Below are 25,327 nucleotides of genomic sequence, written 5' to 3'. Positions count from 1 at the left end.
AGGCAGTGAGAGATATTACTTTCTTGGGCTCCATGATCACTACAGATGGTGCATGAAATTAAAAGATGCTTGCTTCTTGGGAGAAAAGCAATGACAAACCTAGACAGCATCTTAAAAAGCAGAGACATCACCTTGCCGACAAAGGTCCGTATAGTTAAAGCCATGGTTTTCCCAGTAGTGATGTATGGAAGTGAGACCTCGACCATAAAGAAGGCTGATTGCCGAAGAATTGATGCTTTTGAATTATGGTGCTGGAGGAGACTCTTGAGTCTGCAAGAAGATCAAACCTATCCATTCTGAAGGAAATCAGCCCTGAGTGCTCACTGGAAGGACAGATCCTGAAGCTGTGGCTCCAGTACTTTGGCCACCTCATGAGAAGAGAAGACTCCCTGGAAAAGACCCTGATGTTGGGAAGGATTGAGGGCACAAGGAGAAGGGGACAACAGAGGACAAGATGGTTGGACAGTGTTCTTGAAGCTACCAGCATGAGTTTGACCAAACTGCAGGAGGCAGTGGAAGACAGGAGTGCCTGGCATGCTGTGGTCCATGGAGTCACGAAAAGTCGGACATGAGTAAACGAGTAAACAACAGCAACCTGTACTTCTGCTCTGGTGTCGCAGACCCCGCATGATAACTGCCCTGTAGCTAGCTATCAGAGTGGGACACCCATCACAGAATTGTGGAGTTGGAAGAGACCGTTGAGGAAGGGGGAGTAACAAAGTTGAACCATGATTGACAAAGCTGAAGCATCAGTGGGGACAGGATCTGGGGACCCACCCACGGTATCATTGCTGGTTCCCATGGTATTATTGCTGGTTCAGACAGTCTGGTAGTCCCAAATCAGCATCCTCATTCATTAAATTCCCATTCCTGCAGGTACAAAGAAATGGGCTAAAACCAGTTCTGCTTATCGTGAAATTCCCATGCTAAACACAGCATGACAGCTGTGTTTTATGTATTATGGTCACAATGTGCTTAAGTTAAGCCTCCTTCCTTTGGGGCTTAGTTATTGCTTGTTTAGGGATTGTATGATGCTGACAGCCGTTTTGTCCTGCAAATGGTGTCAATATATAGGAATTGGTTTTGATTCAAAAGCTGAACAGGCTCGATTGGCCTTGTAAACTGCCTAGAGAGGGGAGTGACTGACAGAGCCACATTTTAGCTGTTGTGTGTGCCCTTTGTAAGAATGAAGTAGGACTGTTAAAATAAATAAATACATGACCTATTCAGGTTGAGTTCAAAGGTCAGCCGAGATCAAAACGATCACAGTCACACATAACAGGCCTAGAAGTAGATTTGTAGGCAGAGAACTAACTTCCATGAAATGAAATCTTACAGATGAATGCTACCACATAGAACTGACAATCAAAATGAAAAAGGGAGCTTGACCTGCATCACAGTTAACATTTACAACAAATCCAGCATGTTGTTATACAACAGAAGGTTGTATCTGCCAAGCAAATAAAACTGCATATTAACACTCCTACCACAACCAGAAAAGAGGTGAGGAGAGGGGAAGAGATATCTCTGTTCATGAATTTAATGCAACGGGTTTTTACTATATGAGCTTGGTGGCTAACTGCAATTTGATTTGTTCTCCAATTAAAGATGCACATTCGTTAAATATATGCAAATAAAATAGTTTATTTGTTTTAATAGATGATCCATGTGACGAGCCTCTTGTGTGTCAATGAGACCAAAGACAGAAGCTTCTTCTAAGATGCTACTAGCAAGGATTTGTATTTTAAAACAGAGGCAATATTTTTTTAATTGATCAAAAGGTTTTAAATTAATTTTAATTGACTAAATTTTGCAGCTCTAGTAAAAAACAAACATTAAAGCCCTTTGGTGTCTTCTACTGAACTGAACCAAGTTACACACTACACTTATGGGATTACTCTGGAATGAATTGGAGTAAAGTGGTTTAAAGATGCAATTAATGAGACAATTAATGATTGGGGCTATCAGGGAGATGGTAGGATATATAAGGCACAGGATGCATTACATAGGGAAACAAGAGTTATATCCTGTTGGGTCCTGTACCCAAATTCTTAGGCTGGTGCCAGTGGTGTAGCGTGGGGGGTGCAGGGGGGGCCGGCCACACCGGGCGCAACATCTGGGGGTTAGGGGGCGCAAATCCACCTGTTAGGGGGCGCAAATTACTTGCCTTGCCCCGGGTGCTGACAACCCACACTACGCCACTGGCTGGTGCCCGGCAGGCTTTCTGGCAAACCTTAAAAAGATTATGTCCAAAGTATGGCTGCTACTGCATACATATGGCAATTTGTGTGTGTTGCAGAGCATTGGACTAGGTGTCCCTTCCAATTCTACAATTCTATGGAAAATGTAGGGTAAGATCTGTTGTCTGTACAGAGCAGGGTAGAAGGCTCTGTTTTTAGGTGGCAGAAGTGAAGCGAACTCCATTTCTGCAACAACTGGATGGTTTCTGCATTGCATGGAAGTTAAGGGGCAGGGTTTGCTGTACAACAACAACAACAACAACAACAATAATAATAATAATTTATTATTTATACCCCGCCCATCTGGCTGGGTTTCTCCAGCCACTCTGGGCGGCTTCCAACAAAATATTAAAATACTGTAATACGTCAAACATTAAAAGCTTCCCTAAACAGGGCTGCCTTCAGATGTCTTCTGAAAGTCTGGTAGTTGTTTTTTTCTTTGACATCTGCTGGGAGGGCGTTCCACAGGGCTGGTGCCATTACTGAGGAGGCCCTCTGCCTGATTCCCTGTAACTTGGCTTCTCGCAGCAAGGGAACCGCCAGAAGGCCCTTGGAGCCAGACCTCAATGTCCAGGAGGAACGATGGGGGTGGAGACGCTCCTTCAGGTCTACTGGACTGAGGCCGTTTGGGGCTTTAAAGGTCAGCCCCAACACTTTGAATTGTGCCCAGAAATGCACTGGGAGCCAATGTAGATCTTTCAAGACAAGTGATATGTGCAGATGCTGACTATACAGCTCTCTGAGGTAGCAGCTTTCCAGTCTCTACATCCCCAGCCTAGAATGCTCCAGATGTTTTGGTGCAACAGATCAGTACAGTAGACTTACTGTTCTGGAAGGCATGTGAAAGTTATTCCTTCTTACCTCATGCACGCCCGCCACTCATTGCATAGCAGCCTTCCGCAACATAATGTCCTCCAAATGTCTTGGACCACAGCTCTCGCCATCCTTGACCTCTGGCCAAGCTGGCTGGGGCTGATGGGAGTTTGAGTCCAACAAAACCGAGCAGCATCTTGCTGGGAAAAACTCTTCTGCATTGATTACAGAATTGATGCCTGTTGCTGCCTCCACTGCACACAAAGTCAGTCTTGCTATGTTTAGCACCTGCTCAAGCCAGGGCCTATGTGGGGACGAGGTATGGAGAACTTTTGTATTTTAATTTCATTTAATAATTGCATTGGCCATCATCTAAAACAGTGTTATCCTCTCTGTGGCTTACAACGTACCAATAACATTGCATACCCTCCAACGTTTCTCTAACCTTTAAAGCCTTATATGGCCTAGGATGCTCGTACCTATGGGACCGCCTCTCCTGGTATGTCCCATGGAGGACCTTACAGTCTTCAAATAAAAACATCTTGGAGATCCTGGGCCACAGGGAAGTTAGGCTGGCCTCAATCAGAGCCAGGGCTTTTTCGGCCATGGATCCGATCTGGTGGAACACTCTGTCACAAGAGACTAGGGCCCTGTGGGATCTTTCCGCAGGGCCTGCAAGACAGAGCTGTTCCACCAGGCCTTTGGCCAAGGCACAGTCTGACCTCCCCTCTCCTTCTGTAATCCTCATAGAACTCTAGCCCAATGGTTGCCATTAATTTGATTCTGAACTGATTTTAGAATGTATTTCAATTAATTGGCTGTGATTTTATGTAAACTGTGCTATTTTTACTGTTGTTAGTCACTCTGAGCCCAGCTTTGGCTGGGGAGGGCGGAATATAAACAAAATATTATTAATGAAAATAGGGACATCCTAAGGAAAAATGGGGCATTCTGGGATCAAATCAGAAACCGGGACGGCTTCTGTAAATCCAGGACTGTCCCTGCAAAATAAGGACACTTGGAGGGTCTGGGACACCATGTTGACTGCCCTTGCTCTAAAGGATGTCACTCTGAGCTTCCATCTTTGTAGCATGAATATCTGTAAGCCAAATGGCGATTTTTATTTTGGTGTATTCCCTCATTAGGAACAGTTCAGACACAAACACCCAAGGACATTGGACTCTGGATCTCCTGCTTCCTGCTAAAAACAACAACCCCAAAACATTAAAAAAAACTTGCTTGCAGGGTTGGTGAGAGATCCCTTGTGATCTCGTGGTCACCATGTTGGACTAGAAGCTGGGAGACCAGGACTGAAATCCTCACTTAGCCATGAAACTCACTGGGTGCCCTTGGACCTCTTCTCAGGCCAGCTTCCCTCACAGGTTGTTGTAAAGATATTATGCAGAAAGGAGAACCCAGTATGACTCCTTGAGCTTCTTGGAGAAAAGATGGCATATACAAGCAGTAATAAAACAATACAGTGCTGTGGTGGCAATAGCAGAAGATGCCTTGCATAACGAATCTCCATATTTATTGCTGCTGCTCCAGGGAGGCTAGCAGGATCTGTGTGGGCGGCACAGCAGTTGTTATGGCAAAACAGCAGCCGTAGCTCCAAACCCCAGTTTGATAAAGGCCTAGAGGCCACATGCCCACATAATGTAAGACAGCCGAGACTCTAGGACCCAGACCCGGGCATCTTGCTCTTTGCAACACTGTCCTCCTAATTGGACCATCTTTGCTTGGTGAATAAGCAATTCCTCACATCTCCAGACTCTCTCAAAGGCAAGCATGGAAAGCAAATTAGCCTACATATCCTCAACATGTAAAAATACAGTGTTTGTGCGGGGGGCGGGGGAGAACGAGGCTGAAAGTGTAGGCTTTTAGAGATGGTTTGTCTTCTTCTGAAAAATCTATCATGCTTCTGCAGGTGACAGATCCTTTCACAGCATGCAGTTTTGCTTGTAAGCAGGGCTTCAGAAATTGTGCACAATTTGTATGGCATGTGAAAGATAAGAGCGAAAGAGATTTATTTTTTTCCAAATATACTGTCAGTCAGTTTATTTAGAGTTCTGAGTGCTGGTTAGCAGGCACAAGAGAGCCTTTCTGGCAGCAGTTTGGAAATTTCTTCCTGTGTGTGCTTTAAGTGTTTAACTGGCTATAAGGCTTAAAAAACTTTTCAGGTCATTTATTATGCTGGCTTGATTAGCATACTTCCATGGGCATCGTATCCAAGTCTGCATCTGTATTGAACTATATTTATTATTATATTTAATAGTATCATATATTTATTATAATATTTAATAATATATCTTCTATTCTATTTCTACTACTGCTACTACCACTACTACTATATTTAACTGTTTTATAGGTGGAATTCTTTTAAAATGCTTATATTGTTTTTATATATGGAATTGTTTTCTATATGGAACTTTTTTTTAAAAAAATAGTTTTTACACTTGTTTTATAGTTGTCACTATTTCATCAGTTTGAGAATGTGTGTTCTGTTGTTGCAACTCACACTGGGACTTTCTGGTAAAGGGAGGTTCAGAAATCTAATATAAATAAATGGTTGTAGGGGAAATCTGGCTGCCCCACAAACATGGCAGACTATTAAAAACTTAAGTCCTGTCTCATTTATCCCCCCCCCCCCATCATGGACGTTGAAAGGTTGAAAGATTTCACCAGTCCTCCAAGGACTGTGGTTTCCTTTTCCTTCTGATCTGCTCCCAACCCCTACACAATGTGCCCCCAACGTTCTGTCGGGAATTTCAGCCCAGCCCAACTTGTGAGCACCCTCTGATTCACTGGGAAGTATAATCATAGAATCATAGAGTTGGAAGAGACCACAAGGGCCATCGAGTCCAACCCCCTGCCAAGCAGGAAACACCGTCAGAGCACTCCTGACATATGGTTGTCAAGCCTCTGCTTAAAGACCTCCAAAGTAGGAGACTCCACCACACTCCTTGGCAGCAAATTCCACTGTCGAACAGCTCTTACTGTCAGGAAGTTCTTCCTAATGTTTAGGTGGAATCTTCTTTCTTGTAGTTTGGATCCATTGCTCCGTGTCCGCTTCTCTGGAGCAGCAGAAAACAACCTTTCTCCCTCCTCTATGTGACATCCTTTTATATATTTGAACATGGCTATCATATCACCCCTTAACCTCCTCTTCTCCAGGCTAAACATGCCCATCTCCCTTAGCCGTTCCTCATAAGGCATCATTTCCAGGCCTTTGACCATTTTGGTTGCCCTCCCCTGGACACATCCCAGTTTGTCAGTGTCCTTCTTGAATTGTGGTGCCCAGAACTGGTAATGCTGGTTCACCAAGTTTTATTCATTCATTCATTGTTGCATTTATATACCACTATCTTCCTCCCATGAGTTCAAGGTGGTATACTTGACTCGCCTCACTTAGTCCCCACTGCAACCCCAAGATGCAGAGACTGGTTCAAGGTCACTCTGTGAACTTTGACCAGGGTCCAGTGGGGATCTGAACCCGCGTCTCCCAGCTCCTGGCTCTTAATGGCTGTGTATATGCCACCTTATTTTCTAGCTCTAACCAACACTGGACAAAACTGAATAGTAACTGGACTTCCAGGAAGAGTTTCCTCAGTTTAATTTTTAGACTGCTCACACCTCACTTTTCTTCTGTTTTGTTGCTAGGCAACCTTGACTTTCCTGGTTGTGACAGTGAATACCAACTGCTGTTTTGCTTGATTCTTCCTCTCTCCTCTCTCTCTCCTCCCTTTTTAAACTGAGGAAGCTAGCTGTGGCATAATGTCAGATGCTCTTTTCCACATATCAAGATTTACAAAGCCAAACTGCGCTCAGGGGTTTTGTTCCCCCCAGTTTTTAACAATTGAAATATGCACTCGTGTTGGTTTTTTTAAAATAAAGTGTTTGCATTCTTAGTACGTAAAACAGAAATTTCCAGGCAGATATTTCAAGATTGGATGACAGGCAATGTGAAAACGATTTTGCGCCTTGGACACATTCACATTTTGCATTTTTTTAGGTGTGCACAGGAATATCATGTGGCAGATTACACTCATTGTATGTTGCTGACAACCTCCTTTCAAAGAAATCCTCTGACAGTAATTCTTTCCCTCATAAATATTGTGTGGCTATTGCCTGATTCTGAATATTTTTGATTTAGTAAAATGTCAAGCCACTGGGTGGAATACAATGTAGTGCTAAGGCAATTGGCCCATCAATGCCAGGATGTTTGCTTGCACAATGTAACGCTCTCCTTCCACACACTCCCTAAGGTTTTCCTCAACTCTGGGTGATGCCCAGGGTTGGATGAACAGACTATCCCTTCCATTCCTCCTCCTCCTCTGCTGCTCCCTGTATGCCTCCAAAATCTTGTCTGGAGCACATTTTGGGGGTATGAAGAGGGAATGAAAGGAAGGAGAAGTTCAGCTTTGCAAGCAGAAATGGGTCACACAATCCTGTGGGGGGGAAAAGGTAAAGGCAAAGGTACCCTGGATGGTTAAGTTCAGTCAAAGGCGACTATGGGGGTGCAGCGCTCATCTTGCTTTCAGGCCGAGGGGGGTAGCGTTTGTCCACAGACAGCTTTCTGGGTCACGTGACCAGCAAGACTAAACCGCTTTTGGTGCAGCAGGACACTGTGATGGAAGCCGGAGTGTACAGAAACTGTTGAGAATTCCTTTCCACCTTAAGGAACAGATGTGTGGAATTGTTGCATGTCACGTGTCTGTTTACATTCCAGCACAGTACGCTGGGAGCTTCTGTTTGTGTACAGCTTTTGCATTTCTCTCTGAGATGACATGAGAGAGTGATGACATGTTTCTTTGTTCTGATTTATGTTTAATAAATCTGTAGCTGTAGCATGACTTATGCCTCACGCCTACGTCTGTGTGTGAACCACACTCTGCTAATTGCATGCCCTGGCTTTTGAAGTTTGGGTCGCTGATTTACGTCGGAGCACGGGCCGATAGAAGGAGACGTCTGAGCTGGGCTTGCCAGCTGGCCTCCCGGCCCCTCTGCATGTCGACAGAAACACAGTTTACCTTCCCGCCGCAGTGGTCCCTATTTATCTACTTGCAATTGCGTGCTTTCGAAGTGCTAGGTTGGCAGGAGCTGGGCCAAAGCAACGGGAGCTCACCCCGTCGCAGGGATTTGAACTTCTTAATGGCATGCCCAAGTTGGTTTAGACCACAGAGCCACCCGTGTCCCTGTGGGTATCACTGGATAACACCCTCTGAATTGCCAAAGAGTGTGCTGTTCCATAAGGGATGCTATGCTTGGTGCAGATGTATAGCATGGCTTTCTTTTAAAGTACTCTAACACCAAAATAGATTGCCTGCATTTTGATGGTGTCCTACTGGTTCAGTGGGTCAGTGCGTCTGGCTGCTAACCAGAAGGTTGGTGGTCTAAGGCCATGCAGGGGTGGCGAAGGGCAGGGTTCCTGCATTTCAGGAGGTTGGAGTTTGGTTCCCTTCCAGTTCTATGATCTATGGTTTTAGGTTGATTAGATACAGTTTCAAGCACCTGGTGGAACCATTTGAAGAAGCCAGGCTGACATCTGATGCTTTGTGACTGCAAGAATTATGCCTGGCTCACTGGGAGAGAGATCATGGCCAAGCCTATTAGAACACATTGTGAGTAAATCTGTCAAGTCATTTGCATTGCATTATCAGGCTTGTAAACAATTTCCATCTTCTTGACTGGTAGGCTTATTTGAATGAGGAGGACTGGGAGCAAATCCTGATGATGGGCAAGGTATTATGGGATGGATGTTTGCACAAATATCTTCTGTGTATTTATACAGGCAATTTTTCGCAGACACCATTCCGTTGGGCCCCAATTTACTAAACACGCCGGTGTATAATGATTAATAAGGCAAACAATTATTCACACCATTACTAGCAGCACATGCTAGTACCATGCTGAATTTTTGTGAGGGCCAAAACTTTGCTGCAAAAGTTGCTATTCTTCTTCGGAAATATTCATGAATCCTTGCTCCTACCCTTCCACATTATAACGCTTTCTCCTGTCTTTAACCTCTTTACTGCCATTGTTGTCCCACTTTTAGGGAGCAATATTAAAATGTCAATACAATTCAATATTTTCCCCCATTAAGTAAATATTCCTTGGTCAGTGAAGCATTGACTGTTGCCCCCGTGAGAACAGTTAAAGACAACCTAAAAATGTGTTTGTGTGGAGTCAACCTAGAATAACTGAAATCACATTTAAGGATTAATTAATGGCCATGAGCACTACCAAACAACACATTTATAAATCAAGGAATCAATATATCTGTAGTCCATGTCTCCTGCATTTTCCACCCTGGCTGGATTTTCCTTTAGTTCCTATTCAGCAGTGAAAGGTCGTATAATCATGGCACTGAAAATGTCATAGCAGCCACATTCAAACAGAGTTCTGCACTTCAACACCTGCCTGATCTAACCTGAGTTGCAGGATTGTACAGGTGCAAAAGACTCAATTCTCTATTCCTTCCCCACTTTAAGAAGTTCAACTTAATAATTGCACCAGGCCCTTTCGCACAGTGTGCAGAGGCAATCAACAGGCAGTGACAGCCAGTCGTGAGTTCCTGCCGAGTGTTACAATATGGAACTTTTGTGTTAGTCACACTGTGGGGAGGAAAACCATGGGTGCGCAAAAATTGTCTGTAGGTTAATTAAGTCTTTTCATTTGGTTCAAGAACACTCATGGTCAGCCCAGAATAGCTATAACCACAGAACTGGGGATTATTCTCTCAGATCAGAGCCCTTAGAATTAGACACACACACAAAAAAGGTATGTATCACCTTTCTTTAATCATTGTATGTGCATTGGGACATAATTGGGCTGGAGGTTATTAAAAGTTCACCACTTTTCAATTCTTAGCTCTCAGTGGTGAAAGAACAAGAAGAAAAACAGGTAGTGGCGCCCGCCCTGTGGAACGCCCTTCCAGCAGATGTAAAAGCGATAAACAACTACCTGACATTCAGGAGACATCTTAAGGCAGCCCTGTTCAGGGAAGTTTTTAACATGTGATATTTTATTGTATTTTGGGTTTTTATGGAAGCCGCCCAGAGTGGCTGGGGAGGCCCAGCCAGATGGGCGGGGTATAAATAATAAATTATTATTATTATTATTATTATTATTATTAGCCATCCAGCACTTAGTTTCTGCCAGAGGAGTTTGCTTAACAGAGGCTGGTGGCTTTGTGGTCTCTCTGGAGATCTCATAACCGTAAAAAGTAACCAGCACATGTTTCAGGAGAGGCAGTTTGCCACGAGAGCTTATTTGCTAGCTTGGGACATCTGTTTATCAAAATAAAATATATTGTGCCTTGCGGAAAGAGGCATAGAATTACTACAATTTCATTCTCCCTGACATGTTTTGCGATTACATTCATATCAAGCAGTAAGCCTGTATTTGGAAGGATTAATCCAGAACAAGCACAAGCAGAACTCACATCACTCTGGATCCTGAATTACCTACAGTCTATTTTTTTATTTTTTTAAACCTTTGAGAGTGCTTGACAGAAAATCTCTGTTAAGAAATGCAGACTTTGGCCCAGGACACTTTTCTGTCCAGACCAAAAGTGTTGTTTGCTGCCATTTTTAGTGTTTTTATGCCCTAATTAAATATTATGTTGCAAAAATAATAAGGATGGGTGGGTGGAAAGCAGGTGGGGAATGAGAAGAGATAGGAGCTAAAAAGCTCTGGGGGAGGAGAACATTGACATATCCAGAAAAGCTCTAGTTTGGCAGTGGCCAGGTAATGCACTCTAGGGCAGCCTTCCTCAACCTGGTGCCCTCCCGTGATTCGGACTACAACTCCCATCATTCCTGGCTATTTGCCATCTTGCTTGTGGCTGATGGGAATTGTAGTCCAAAACATCAGGCAGGTTGGCTACAGCTGCTATGGGGCAGGCTTCTCCCAACAGCTGATAACTGATTCCCTTATCACACTAACAGTTCTTTGTGTGTTTGTGTACGTCTCTTTACTTCTGGAAAGCGGCATTTAAAATTAGCACTAAAATTGCCTGGACATGACTGCTCTTCTTCCTTGCCTTCCTCTCCCCCCCCCCCCTATGTTTGAACTGAGAAGATTGGGATTACTTTGCCATTTTGCTTATCCTTAGAAAAAAACACCACACAACCCAACTAATCCTGGATTTTGCTGTGAAGTGATTTCAACCACTGCTTCTTCCTGCACCTTGAAATAGTTACAGCTTCATCTCCACTGAGGCTCAGTGCAGTAGAACTTACCTAATGCTCTGACAGCATTCTTAAATAAATGACAATGTGGCGTGTTTTGAGAATTTCAAGTCCAAAGGAGCTCAGAGATGTCTCTGCTGCATTTGGCTTTAATTGGACACCAAACTGAAAAGACTCTGAGCTCTCCAGTTGTGTGCAGGTTGAAGTTGCCTCACATGTAAGTCATTTTAAGGAAATGGCACCAGCATGTTGTTGGCACTTGCGAGGGCTCTCCCGACCCGCGGAGATGGCAACATTGACCCTTAGAGTGAAATCTAACTCCTTGAGTTTGCAAGCTTTCCAGAATAACACGCTTTCCAGAATGCAAGTCACAGAATTGGAGACAATTAACCAAAACAATAATAAATAATAATAAATTTTTATTTATACCCCACCCTTCCCAGTTCAGAAACCGGGCTCAGGACGGCTAACAACAAATTTAAACACTTAATTGTAAAAGCAGCATAAAAAACAGTATAAAAACATGAATAACAACACAATTCAAAAATCAGTTTAGGCGAAATAAGCATTAGATAATCCCCAGGGCTAGCTGGCTGAATTGGTGATACTTGGGCCAGCGAGGAGGCCAGGGGAGAATTAGCTGTGGGGTCTCAGAGCGGGTGATCTTCATAAAGGGGAGGGGGAGGGAAGAGACGGGAAATCAGGCTGAAGGGAAGGGAAATCAAGAGAAGGGAGATCAGGCTGAATTCAAATTAAAGGCCAGGCGGAATAGCTCTGTCTTACAGGCCTGACGGAAGGCGGTTAAATCCTGAAGGGCCCTAGTCTCATGGGACAGAGCATTCCACCAGGTTGGAGCCATCAGCCATCACTGAGAAGGCCCTGGCCCTGGTGGAGATAGTCTGACTTCCTTAGGGCCCGGGACCTCTAAACTATGGTTATTCATGGACCTTAAGCAAGCATTGTGTTTATGTGCTTGTTTGTTTTTTGAAGAAATGCTATGCAATGGTTTAAATGCAAAGCATAGTTATGTGGTTAATTGTAACACACTCCAGCTAGATGGCATTAACATGGTAAGCTGATCTCACTCTGGCAAATGTGGACAGCCACCCCATGTGCTACTCTTGAGCTGGGTAACACAGACTGCTTGCATGTTGTTAGCTAGGTGATATGCAGGGCCGAGCATGAAAAGGAGTAAAGGTATTAGTTTTTAAAAATCACAAAAGAAACATAGGAGGAAGTGATCTTCTGTATATGTACGTAAGGCCTAACTTCTTATGTGTATTAAATAAAAAATAGTGAATGTGTATGGGAAGAGCGAGCAAACTGGGGAAACATGCAGAAAAAGTACCCACGGTTATCACTGGTCTCTGGTGGGTTGGTCTTGCTACTGTATCTAGTCCCAGGTATGCAGACATCTACATATTGTCACAAGAATAATGCTGTAGTCCTCCTAGCTAAGTGAGATAATGGCCCACAATGTCCCTGACAGTACAATTCTTTCCATGTTTGCTCTGAAGCAAGCCCAGCCATGTTCAGTGTAGTAAGTCTGGTTTAAATTAGAAGCAAATCTCATAATTTGTCATTTAAATGTAGCAAGACATTTGTTTTGATTGTCATTTAAACAAGTGATTTAAAAGCTGCAGCAGATGGCCATGCAAACCACTTGAGGCTGACCACACAGAAAGATCCATTGGATTCCTGATGGGAGGAGTGCCACTAGCCTCTCAATTCTGCCCTGAATCCAGCAGGCTTCTTTTATTCAAAACTAGCCCCTCCTTCCCACATTTCCAATTGGCTCTCTTCTTTTTTTATGGTGATGCCTAGCAGAGCTTTGGTATGATGTCATACTTCCTTAATAGCTTCTGTTCTTTGCATATTTAATCTGGGCTAATTTTAGGAGCTACTTCTCAGCGAAATTCCAGTTTAGAATTGGCTTAATGCAGGGAGTCAGATTAATGAGCCTGAAGTTAGCAAATAGCTCTGCCTTCACAGAGAGCTAGTAGAAGCTGTAAGGGTGGATTCATACATAATTTGAAGCCATCAAGGGAAGAAATGGTCTTTAAGGTGAACATAATTGCAAACCACATGACATTATGCAAATGTCTATGTGGTTCTGTGCCCAGGGAGTTCTGCTAGTGGCATGGTTGCCATAGAAAAGAAAACATCTGAAGGACTGGAGGGAGTAGGGCAGGGGATATGGTACAAAACTGCTATGTCTGATTAACCACACACATCTGTTCTGCATGTAATTTGTGGACACATAGGCTTTGCACATGCTGTTGGGATGGATTCCCCCACCCTCAATCTTCTGACTGTGCATATGTAATAGCAGGTAAAAGGTAAAAAGGTAAAGGACCCCTGGACGGTTAAGTCCAGTCAAAGGCGACTATGGGGTTGTGGCGCTCATCTCACTTTCAGGCTGAGGGAGCCGGTGTTGGTCCACAGGCAGTTTTCTGGGTCATGTGGCCAGCATGACTAAACCGCTTGTGGCGCAACGGGACACCGTGACAGAAACCAGAGCACACGGAAATGCTGTTTACCTTCCTGCCCCAGTGGTACCTATTTATCTACTTGAACTGACGTGCTTTCAAACTGCTTGCTAGGTTGGCAGTAGCTGGGACAGAGCAATGGGAGCTCACTCAGCAATGGGGATTCAAACTGCCGACCTTTCCGATCGGCAAGCCCAAGAGGTTCAGTGGTTTAGACCGCAGCGCCACCCCTGTCCCTATATGTAATAGCACTGCCATGCACACACTGTTTAACAAATGTAGAGACCATTTGGGAGGTAGTGTGAATGCATATGTCATTCCCTTCTTTATGCATAGAGACACATTTCCCTTACTATATGGGAACAGAGTTATTATTATTACTGTTCTATGCAGAAGCTGCATTATTTGCAAATGAACTAATTCTGTAGTTGAGGCTGAACATCTGGAATGTGCCACAGCCGCAGGCAGATGAGCAGTGCCGTGTACGGGGCCCACCATGAAATCTGTCATAACCGTGTGACAGGTTGTTTCTAAGGGCTCAGCCACACTTCTGCTTCAACAAAGGGCTCGGCCGACAACGACAAGAACCCGCCAACAGCAATCAAATCAATCTGGCTAACCTGACTCAAAAAAACCCACCCACCCCACTTACACATGAAAACAAAGTTCACCACAGCCAATCCCAACCAACCAACCACACCCTTGGCCAACCCACTCACCACCAAAGGAATACAAGGAATACAATAGTAAAGAGAACCCACACAAGAAATGCTGACACAAAACCCCACACATACAATAAGAAGAATAGAAGGATTGCCACCCAACCCCAACCCCACTCACCATGGCCCCCTCCACCTCTTTCCCCTTTTATTCCTAATGTAACACTAATGTCTCACAGAAAATGAAACTGATCTGTAGAAAACGCAACTTGAAAATAGAGACATTGCACATACTGTACTTTTGTAAACCAAGAAATCCTTAATAAAAAAATATGTTAAAAAACACACAACCCCCCCCCCAAGGGCTCAGCCAGGCTTCCGCTTCTCCCATGCCTAGAAAGCATGGCTCTGAGCCATTCTCCACCAGTTTCATGCTTTCTAGGAAGAGGTCTGAGCAGTTGTATGTTTGCTCTGTAACTTTCCCCTGAAATATAAGCTCTTTACTTCTGAATCGGAACAAATAGTTCATGGAAAACCCCATTGCCATTTGGTCCTATTCAGCAGTATATGGTGAATTTCCCCGGGGGAAACCAGTGGGGTATAGGGAGGTATGGAGGAGCCCAACGTCATCCCGTTAGTTCAAGGATTTCCTTCTGCACAATAGGACTTCTTCTCCCCAAATATGCTTTGGACAGAAAAGATTTGCTTGGGGAGAGTCATGAGAAGAAGTGGAAGCCCCATTGTACAGGTGGAAGACTGCACTAATGGGACAATTTTGTCCTAAGTGTTACAGGTTTGGGTGGCACCATTTTTCGGTGGAACTGATCTTGAAGTCTGGTTCAAATGCTAAGCTTCCTGTGGCAAAGGAATGAGGATCTGATGGACAGGTATAGACATGATTGTTTAGTCGTTTAGTCGCCTCCGACTCTTCGTGACCCCATGGACCAGAGCACACCAGGCACTCCTGTCTTCCACTGCCTCCCACAGTTTGGTCAAACTCGTGTTGGTAGCTTTGAGAACACTGTCCAGCCATCTCATCCTCTGTTGTCCCCTTCTCCTTGTGCCCTCCATCTTTCCCAACATCAGGGTCTTTTCCAGGGAGTCTTCTCTTCTCATGAGGTGGCCAAAGTCTTGGAGCCTCAGCTTTAGGATCTGTCCTTCCAGTGAGCACTCAGGGCTGATTTCCCTCAGAATGGATAGGTTTGATCTTCTTGCAGTCCATGGGACTCTCAAGAGTCTCCTCCAGCACCATAATTCAAAAGCATCAGTTCTTCGGTGATCAGTCTTCTTTATGGTCCAACTCTCACTTCCATACATCACTACTGGGAAAACCATAGCTTTAACTATACGGACCTTTGTCGGCAAGGTAATGTCTCTGCTTTTAAGATGCTGTTTTAGGCTTGTCATTGCTTTTCTAAAGTTATGTTACGAGAACCAATGTGGTGTAGGCCTAGACTTGGAGACCCACTGGGTGACCTTGCTTTTCTTGTGCTCCCTCAGCTTAATCTACCTCAGAGAGCTGTTGTAAGGATTAAATAGGGAGAAGAGATCTGTGTGTGCCGCCTTGAGCTCCTTGAAGGAAAGGTGGGACACGAATCTCCCCAAAAAGTCTTCTGTATATGACCTCTCCCCGCTTCTATAACAGCAAGCTTGTTGTTCGCTCGCTTCTGTTTAGATGATAGCACTGCAGACTACAAATGCCTGGCAGTGATCAGTAACAATGCTGGAGATTCTGTGAGTCACAGTACATCAGCAGCCTCCAGCCATCTCTGCAAAGAGCGCCAGAGTTCTGTGAGTAGCAGTGACCTTTACTCCCTGTTATTTGGGGGACCAAAAATCCAGATCAGAAGCAAGAATATAAGAGTGCTTGTGATATGTCTGATCCTAGCCGAGGATATTGAACTGTTGGCAGAAGCTTCAGCTGCATCACTTACTGTCACTGTAACATCTCTCTGGATAAAATATGGAGGAAAGGGAGAAGCACATATGCCAACTAATAGTATTTGTTGGTAAGGTGGGATACACTCTTTTTTCATTTTTTCATTTTTTTCATTTAGACATTTTATATACAGTCATACTTTGGAAGTTGAACGGAATCCATTCCGGAAGTCCGTTTGACTTCCAAAATGTTCAAAAACCAAATCGCGACTTCTGATCAGCTGCAGGAAGCTCCTGCAGCCTATCAGAAGCTGCGGAAGCCCCGTCAGACGTTCGGGTTCCAAAAGAACGTTTGCAAACCAGAACACTCACTCCTGGATTTGTGGCGTTCGGGAGCAAAACGTCCGAGTTCCAGGGCATTCAGAATCCAAGGTACGACTGTACTGCTTAATTATGTTGATCTCTTAGCAGTGTAGAAAAAAATATAACTTCAATTAAAATAAAAGTCAGGTAAAATTATAAAATTAGAATCCAGTTAAAATTCCTGCTAGATTTTTTTTTTTTAAGGATTCAGTAGGCAATGGAAGTTCAATGGGGAGAGGGCTTGTCTGACCTCACCTCCAAGGGAGTTTCATAAAATTAGGCCCACATTTCTGGTGGTGGGAAAACAGGAAAGACTGGGATGAGGGACGTGTTATAAACAAACCCCAGCAAGAGCCCTGCTGCCCCAAGGGTTGTTGTTGGGGTAAGTTTCCGCTTGGGAGCAAGAGGAGTTCTCCATTTACTTGCATAGTTAAAGGCACAGATCTAAATGCAAAACAAACCATTTCAATGTTGGTAAGAACATAAGAGTCTTAATCTCAGGGCTGTTGGTTCAAGCCCCACATTGGGCAAAAGGATTCCTCCTCTCCAGAGTTTTCCCCAAGCAATCAGAGACTACGCCTGTGTGAAACCAACATCTCCTCCTCCCTTTTCACGCCTCTTCTGGTTCTGGGAGACCAGGGGAGAGGGGAGCTAGTCATAGCAGGAGGGAGAGAGATACCCGTGCCTCGTTACCAGCCTGACTTAACTCTGTCTCTTGGCCTTCCTCCCCTGCTTCAGCTTCTGCCTCTGATTCTGGACTCTGCCGCAGACTCTCCCAGCTCACTAAGCCCTGTTACTTCTTTCCTGGTCTTCTGCCTCTTATTGTTGTCCTACCACCAATCCCCGGGCTCTGAGCCTCCTCCTTTGGTGGTTCCCCAGCTGGTCCCTGCCACCATTCCTCTGAATCCATCCAGCCCATGACATCTGGCAATCCATCTCAAAATGTAAACAAGGGTATCTATAGGTCAGCTTTCACAATGCAGAGTCAGTGTGAAAGGAGACATTGGGCACACAATTCTGAACTTTGGGTTAATACATCTTGTGTTGTGTTTCACACTACATTGCATATTTTATCTGAAATGGAATCACAACTGTGCATGGCTACTCCAAACACAATATATACCATCGTTGGCATCGTTTACCAAATTAATTTGCCTTGGAAGCATCAACCAAATGAATAATGGTCACAGATCAAACATAGCACAAGACATACTGTTTTCCCAGCTGTAATGTTCCAGCTGTAGATATAGCTTTGCTAGTCAAGGGTACTGAATTAAGCACGATGCCATTGAGACAGCTAGCTTGCTCAAGAAAAATGAAACCTTTAATTTGTAGAGCTGTGGCTTATTAGGAAAGAAGCATCACACAGAGTTAGTATTAGAAGAAAATTAAATGAACTGTGGGATGCAAACTAGTTTTAATCTATCTTGCAATTTAAAGGATCTCCCAAATGTGGTCATGAAAAAAATTCTCAATCACAGAAGCAATTCTGCAAAGAGTTATCTAACTCCTCGGCTCAGTAGAGTTTTATTCCTTTATAATAGGAATAAAATAAAGATGCTGATTTGTTGATATTAGCAAACAGTATTTAGTTCCCGTCTATGTCAGATAAACATGAAATTTCAGAACTGAAGCTGAGAATTGCAGATAAAGAGAACACAGATTGTGACTCAAGAAATTCATGTGGGATCTCTTTCAGTTGCGGCTTATTGGTTTTTAACCCAGTTGTAGCCAAGCTGTGGAACTCCACATGGGGCTGAACTATAACTTCCATCATTCCTGACCATTGGCCATGTTGGCTGAGACTGATGGGAATTATAGGAGGGCCATAGGATGACAAGCTCCATTTTTATGTCTTTATATATTACATCTATATATTACCTTCCTCCCAAGGTATCCAGGGTGGTTTACAATTTTAAATATTTGAAGAAAGGCTCTAAAATATTCCCAGACCAATTTCAGGAGCTAATAGCATGAGCTTCCCTAGTTTGGGCTTCTCTAATCAGGTCTAATCAGTGACTTTGGAACAGGAAATACTTGTGAAATTGGCTGCTCAGAACATCGTTAATATCTGGTTAAGAACATAGCAACATTCATCAAGAAAATGGGATAAACCAAAATCACAGTGATAATATCACTTAGAGAATATGATGTTAATTTGCACAAACTTTCTCCTACATTGTGCCTATATATTGGGGTTGTCCCCCCCCCCCGATGATTATATATGGTATTCAGCTAGGTTTTATTTAGAGTAGACCCATTGAAATCAGTGAACATGACCTGCCTGTCATAATGATAGGCATTTCGCTAGCAAATAAATTTTGGCCAGAGCACGATGCATCTTTTCTACTCACGATGAGTAGTGTACTGGTTTGTCAGCAATCCTTCTGGATAGGCTGAGATGTCACATTACGAAAACAAAAAATAAAACCACCCAACATTATGCACGTGGAGATGGAATGACTCATGATTCAAGGCGAAGCTGGAATGCTGTGTGTGCTCGGCATAATTCTGATAGCTTAGGGATATTTGAAGGAAGGTGTTTATTGGCTTCCCGTGGTTTGTTGATTGATTGGGTTTTTGTGTGTGCAAATAAATAGCATTAAACGGCAAGATAAATGAATAAAAATGTATTTATTCCATCTGCCTGTCTCCTTGCGTTAACTGTTGTAACTTTGAATCTTCTCGGCTGCCTTTGATAGAGACAAACCAAACTTTGTTTAGACTACTGTACTGTGCTGAAATTATTCATATTAGTGAGAAGTTCATGATAGCGATTTCTCCAGCAATACAACAAAGGCACATCACAGTATTGGGGGCGGTGGGGAGGGTATCCTGCGTATTTGCTGCTTATAAATGGTCCATGTGTGTTGATTCTGCAGCTACCTAGGATCTGACAATGGACTTTAAGACTGGAATAAAATCTGTCATTTACCTTAAAGATGTGAAGGCTAGGATCCTAGGACTGGGCTTTTGCAGTAGCTTTAAATATACTAGGAATGAAAAAAATGAGTATCTCTATATTAAGGTAAATGCTAAAGGATTCTCCAACTACCTACCAGGATAGAGTAGTTGACTGCAACTACTAACTAAAACAAACAAACAAACAAACAAACAAACAAACAAACAAACAAACAAACAGGCTATTCTTGAACACCTTATGCAATCTGCAATGGCTTCAAGTGCTCTCCTGTTCAGTTCTGCCCTTGAGCATTTAATCTATTGTATTTCCTAGACATGCTCTCTCCCTGAAGATGCTTGGAGATAATGCACAACCTAATTTTACGTGCCTGTTTCAAAATAAAACACAGCTTCCTTTTTAAATAGTAAGACTGTGTACACTCCATGCATTTAAAGCATTTTCCTCCTTGCCAGGAATCCAGCTCATCACAGAACTACAATTTCTAGCACCCTTAACAAACTACCATTCCCAAGATTCGGGGCGGGGGGGGATAATGATGCTTAAATTCATGATGTATATGCAACCTAGGTGAGAGCCTAAATGCAGGTGGTAGATCTCAGTTATTCATAAAAAGACAACTGCCTTTCCTCAAAGGTGTTACATTGAAGCCACACATGTATTACTGTGATTGCTTGACTAAATACAGTGGTACCTCGGGTTACATACGCTTCAGGTTACATACGCTTCAGGTTACACACTCCACTAAGCCAGAAATAGTGCTTCAGGTTAAGAACTTTGCTTCAGGATAAGAACAGAAATCGGGCTCCGGCGGCACGGTGGCAGCAGGAGGCCCCGTTAGCTAAAGTGGTGCTTCAGGTTAAAAACGGTTTCAGGTTAAGTATGGACCTCCGGTACGAATTAAGTACTTAACCCGAGGTACCACTGAATGTGCATTTTTGTAGACATCAGTGTCACATCAAAGCAGAGAGCGTGGCAACATTTGAAACTTCAGAAGTGACTGTGTCTGCTCTTCCTCCTTCCCCTGGAAGCCTGTACAATGGAACCTTTGGTTAAGAACTTAATTTGTTCCGGAGGTCCGTTCTTAACCTGAAACTGTTCTTAATCTGAAGCACAACTTTAGCTAATGGGGCCTCCCACTGCCGCTGTGCCGCCGCTGCGCAATTTCTGTTCTCATCCTGAAGCAAAGTTCTTAATCCAAGGTACTATTTCTGGGTTAGTGGAATCTGAAACCTGAAGCGTCTGTAACCTGAAGCGTCTGTAACCTGAGGTACCACTGTATGTAGAAACCTTCACCTACCTAAATTGCAACAGCAGCAACAAGAAAGTTCTGCATGCTCAGAATGATCTCACCAAGCCTTGTAGCCCTGAAATATAGGTGGAGACACAGGCTGAGAAACTGCTCATAATTCTCTGTTAGCTTTACCACCTAAGATGACTTGACCAGCCTCCACAGCAGTTCATGCCCAGAGAGAGTGTGCTTGCATGCGTGGAATGGTGCGTTCTGGTTAAGTTCAGCTATCAGGATATCTGCTACCAGCTGGTGAGAGCAAGTGATAACTTGTCAGCCGGATGATCAGGAAGCTAAAGCCGGCTTTCTGAGCAGAAATTTGGCAGCGGGGGGGGGGGGGGCGCACAAAAACAAAAGCTGCTCCTAAGGTCCGCATAAAACAAATACTTCCATAATGAAAACGAAGCAGCCTTGTTATCCCGAATGTTCCCTTTCTGCGTTATCACTTGAACTGTTGCTGACTTGGCATTATGCTACGCTATGCAAATCTCTTCCCCCTGAAATTAGCAACATTGATTTACTTTTAGGATGTGCCGTGTGTCCCCGGCTGACATCATTTGTCCTGCGGCGTTGCTGACCTTGTGCAAGGCAGATCTGCTGTATCGTGAGGGACTTTCACGCCGCTGCTCTTTCTGTCCTCCCACGCAGACGTTGCCTTTTGGTCCCCGGTGGATGTGTAGCTTTTAGGTGGAATGCAATAGCACTGCAGCAGAGGCTCTGCAGCGATGGGCTGGAAGAATACGCAGCAGGGCCGTTGCTGCCAAACTAGGTACCGGCTATGGCTCAAATCCTTTGCTCTTGTTTCGTGCTGCCTGAGTCACAGGAATGTACTAGATCGTGCAGCCTTAAACTGCTGAGCAAGGCTAGAAGGAATCTTATGTTAAAAGTTTTGGTTTTTTTTAAAAGAAATCGCCACCAGATAAACTGAAATCAAATGCTAATTAGAAACAAGGGGAACTTGGGTCTTCCAGATCTATCTATCTATCTATCTATCTATCTATCTATCTATCTATCTATCATCTATCTATCTATCTATCTATCTATCTATCTATCTATCTATCTATCATCTATCTATCTATCTATCATCTATCTATCTATCTATCTATCTATCTATCTATCTATCATCTATCTATCTATCTATCTATCTATCTATCTATCTATCATCTATCTATCTTTATTACGGTCCAGAGACCCAACAAATCGTTACAAAGCAATGCACAATTCAGACAGCCTGCCTCCAGGTTAAACAAGCATTTTGTTCAGACTTAAAGATAGGGATCATTGGTTCTTGCAACCACTGATAAAAACTTTGCCACTGCTAATGTTCTAGCGTTTGTTCGGTCTTCCAATAGGAACCTGACATAGTGAGCCTCTGATTTCCCCGGGAAAGGTACTAGCAAGGGTAATATCAGTTCAGCCCTGGCTTGCTCATATTTCGCACAGTGCAGCAAAATATGTTTTATAGAATTGATGTCTTGAGCACACGAGCAAAGTCTGTCCTGGTAGGGAACTCCTCTCAACCTGCCATCCAACACTGCAGAAGGAAAGACGTGTAGTCTGGCTTTGGTGAATAACCTTCGATAATTTGGTACTATCAGGTTTTTAATGTAAGATGCTAACTTAAAGACATACCCATATTGTACTCCTACTGCAAGCGGACTACAGACTGCGTGTGATCGAGATCGCAAGTCACTGTGTGTATTATCCCATAATCTTTGCTTTAATGTCTTTAAGGCGCCTTCATAACCCAGGTAATAAAGTTGGGGGGGGGGGATGACAGACCAACAGAGGTGGCTTTTCTAGCCATGGTTTTCTGCCATTTGCTGACAAACTCCTCATTGGTCAGGTGTTGGTACAAACCCTTCCCTAGATCAAATACTGAAATCCTGAGCCAATGTTTTAGGGCAGCCCACCATGCTTTAGTTGAAATTGGGCATTTACCAGCTTCTAACAGAAGTATGGAGTTGGGGACACAGTTAGGTACCTTGGGTCTTCCTGATGTTGCTGAATTACATCAGCCCAGAAGCATGACCAGTGGCCAGTGATGGTTAGAGTTGTAATTTGGCAACATCTCAAAGACCAAAAGTTCCCTTCCTACGTGCTGCTTTATCAGACTTGCCCTCTACGTGGTTTAAAAGTGGAAACCTTCACAAGTTAAACAATGGATGTTCTTTATTGCTGGGTGTCCATTGAGACAAACCTCGAATTCCTTGGGGCCAGCGTTAACTTCAGGGGGTCCTGAACCAGAGAAACTTAATGTGTGAGGGTATGGGCAGATCTATACCACATCTTTGAAGCACATCTAAGGCACAGTTTAAAACATGACTTCCTCAGAATCCTGGGAGCTGTAGTTTGTCAAAAATGCTGATAATGATAGAATCACAGAACTGTAGAGTTAGAAGGGACCTTGAGGGTCACCTAGTCGAATCCTGGCAATGCAGGAATCTCAACAAAAGTATCCCTGGCAGATGGCCAAGGAAGGAAGAGTCCACAACTTCCCAAGGGAGACCGTTCCACTGTCTCTTACTGTCAGAAAGTTCTTCCTGAAGTGAAGTTTAGTCGGAATCTCTTTTCTTGTAACTTCAAGCCATTGGTCTGAATCCTGCCCTCCAGAGCAGCTCTGTGAGGGTAGTTCCGTGAGAGTAAAACTACAGTTCCCACGATTCTTTGGGGAAACTGATGTCTTTTAAATGTGCGTTGGATCTGCTTTACATGTTTGGTGTGGATCTGTGCTGGCTGTGGTGGAGGAAAATCACAAGCTCCTCCAGATCTAGAGCAGATAAGAAGTTTTCCATTTCTTTAGTTACTGGTGGTGGTGGGGTACTCAAGTAAGACTTATTGTGTGGGGGCCTGTTTCCTACGTTACAGTGGTACCTCTGGTTGCAAACGGGTTCCATTCCAGAGCCCTGTTCGCAACATGAGCAGAACGCAACCTACATTTGCGTGTCTGCGTGTGTGTGGGTCACAATTCGCTGCTTCTGTGCATGCGCGTGGCGTCATTTTGAGCATCTGCGCATGCGCGAGCTGTGAAACCCAGAAGTAACCCTTTCCAGTACTTCCGGGTCGCCACAGGACGCAACCTGAAAAGACGTAACCTGAACCAAATGTAACAAGAGGTATGACTGTACTTTATAGCAGTCTTGGAAATGTCATGACACTTGCAGTAACTGGGAGCAATAGTCCATCCTGGTTTTCTTTCTTGTTTTGGTTTTTCTTTTTGCGGGTGTACCTGCATGGTGTATGCAGATATTATTGCTGCACTAAAATGTACAAACTAGAATGGCATACTAAAAATGAAGAAGTTAAGACGTTTATGATTAAATGGGCTAAAGATTTTGGTCAAGGGCATCCTGATCAAATTTGCAGATGACACCAAACTGAGAGGGGTGGCTAACACCCCAGAGGACAGGATCATACTTCAAAACGACCTTGACAGATTAGAGAACTGGGCAAAAACAAACAAGATGAATTTTAACAGGGAGAAATGTAAAGTATTGCACTTGGGCAAAAAAAATGAGAGGCACAAATACAAGATGGGTGACACCTGGCTTGAGAGCAGTACATGTGAAAAGGATCTAGGAGTCTTGGTTGACCACAAACTTGACATGAGCCAACAGTGTGACGCGGCAGCTAAAAAAGCCAATGCAATTCTGGGCTGCATCAATAGGAGTATAGCATCTAGATCAAGAGAAGTAATAGTGCCACTGTATTCTGCTCTGGTCAGACCTCACCTGGAGTACTTTGTCCAGTTCTGGGCACCACAGTTCAAGAAGGACACTGACAAACTGGAGCATGTCCAGAGGAGGGCAACCAAAATGGTCAAAGGCCTGGAAACGATGCCTTATGAGGAACGGCTAAGGGAGCTGGGCATGTTTAGCCTGGAGAAGAGGAGGTTAAGGGGTGATATGATAGCCATGTTCAAATATATAAAAGGATGTCACATAGAGGAGGGAGAAAGGTTGTTTTCTGCTGCTCCAGAGAAGCGGACACGGAGCAATGGATCCAAACTACAAGAAAGAAGATTCCACCTAAACATTAGGAAGAACTTCCTGACAGTAAGAGCTGTTCGACAGTGGAATTTGCTGCCAAGGAGTGTGGTGGAGTCTCCTACTTTGGAGGTCTTTAAGCAGAGGCTTGACAACCATATGTCAGGAGTGCTCTGATGGTGTTTCCTGCTTGGCAGGGGGTTGGACTCGATGGCCCTTGTGGTCTCTTCCAACTCTATGATTCTATGATTCTATGATTCTATGCTAGTATTCAATTAGAAGTGTGGGAAAGATTATGTACAAAAACTATTAATTTTACTGCATGTATGGCACTTAAGGAAAATTTAATGAAGATGATCTATAGGTGGTATTTGACACCGACCAAACTTGCTAAAATGTATAGGACCCAAGATAAGGTTTGCTGGAAATGTAAGGAAAAGGAAGGGAATTTCTATCACATGTGGTGGACTTGTACTAAGATCAAAGTCTACTGGGA

General features: G+C 43.8%; 1 protein-coding gene across 3 annotated transcripts in view; it reads left to right on the top strand.

Moving 5' to 3' along the window:
- Window positions 1–25,327, top strand: part of SH3GL2 (SH3 domain containing GRB2 like 2, endophilin A1) — a 91,559-nt gene that overhangs the window by 34,765 nt on the left and 31,467 nt on the right. The window contains exon 2 of one of the 3 annotated variants that reach the window (XM_081176840.1): window positions 1,339–1,503. The exons of the other annotated variants lie outside the window; for them this stretch is intronic. The gene's annotated coding sequence lies outside the window, so the exon portion shown is untranslated. The remainder of the gene's footprint in view (window positions 1–1,338; window positions 1,504–25,327) is intronic. 3 annotated transcript variants of the gene reach the window in all.

The sequence above is a fragment of the Podarcis bocagei genome (genome assembly GCF_964188305.1).
Source record: "Podarcis bocagei genome assembly, chromosome: 17".
NCBI classification, from domain to species: Eukaryota; Metazoa; Chordata; class Lepidosauria; order Squamata; family Lacertidae; genus Podarcis; species Podarcis bocagei.
The sequence above is the reverse complement of the archived record's forward strand: the minus strand, read 5'-3'. Positions and strand labels throughout refer to the sequence as shown.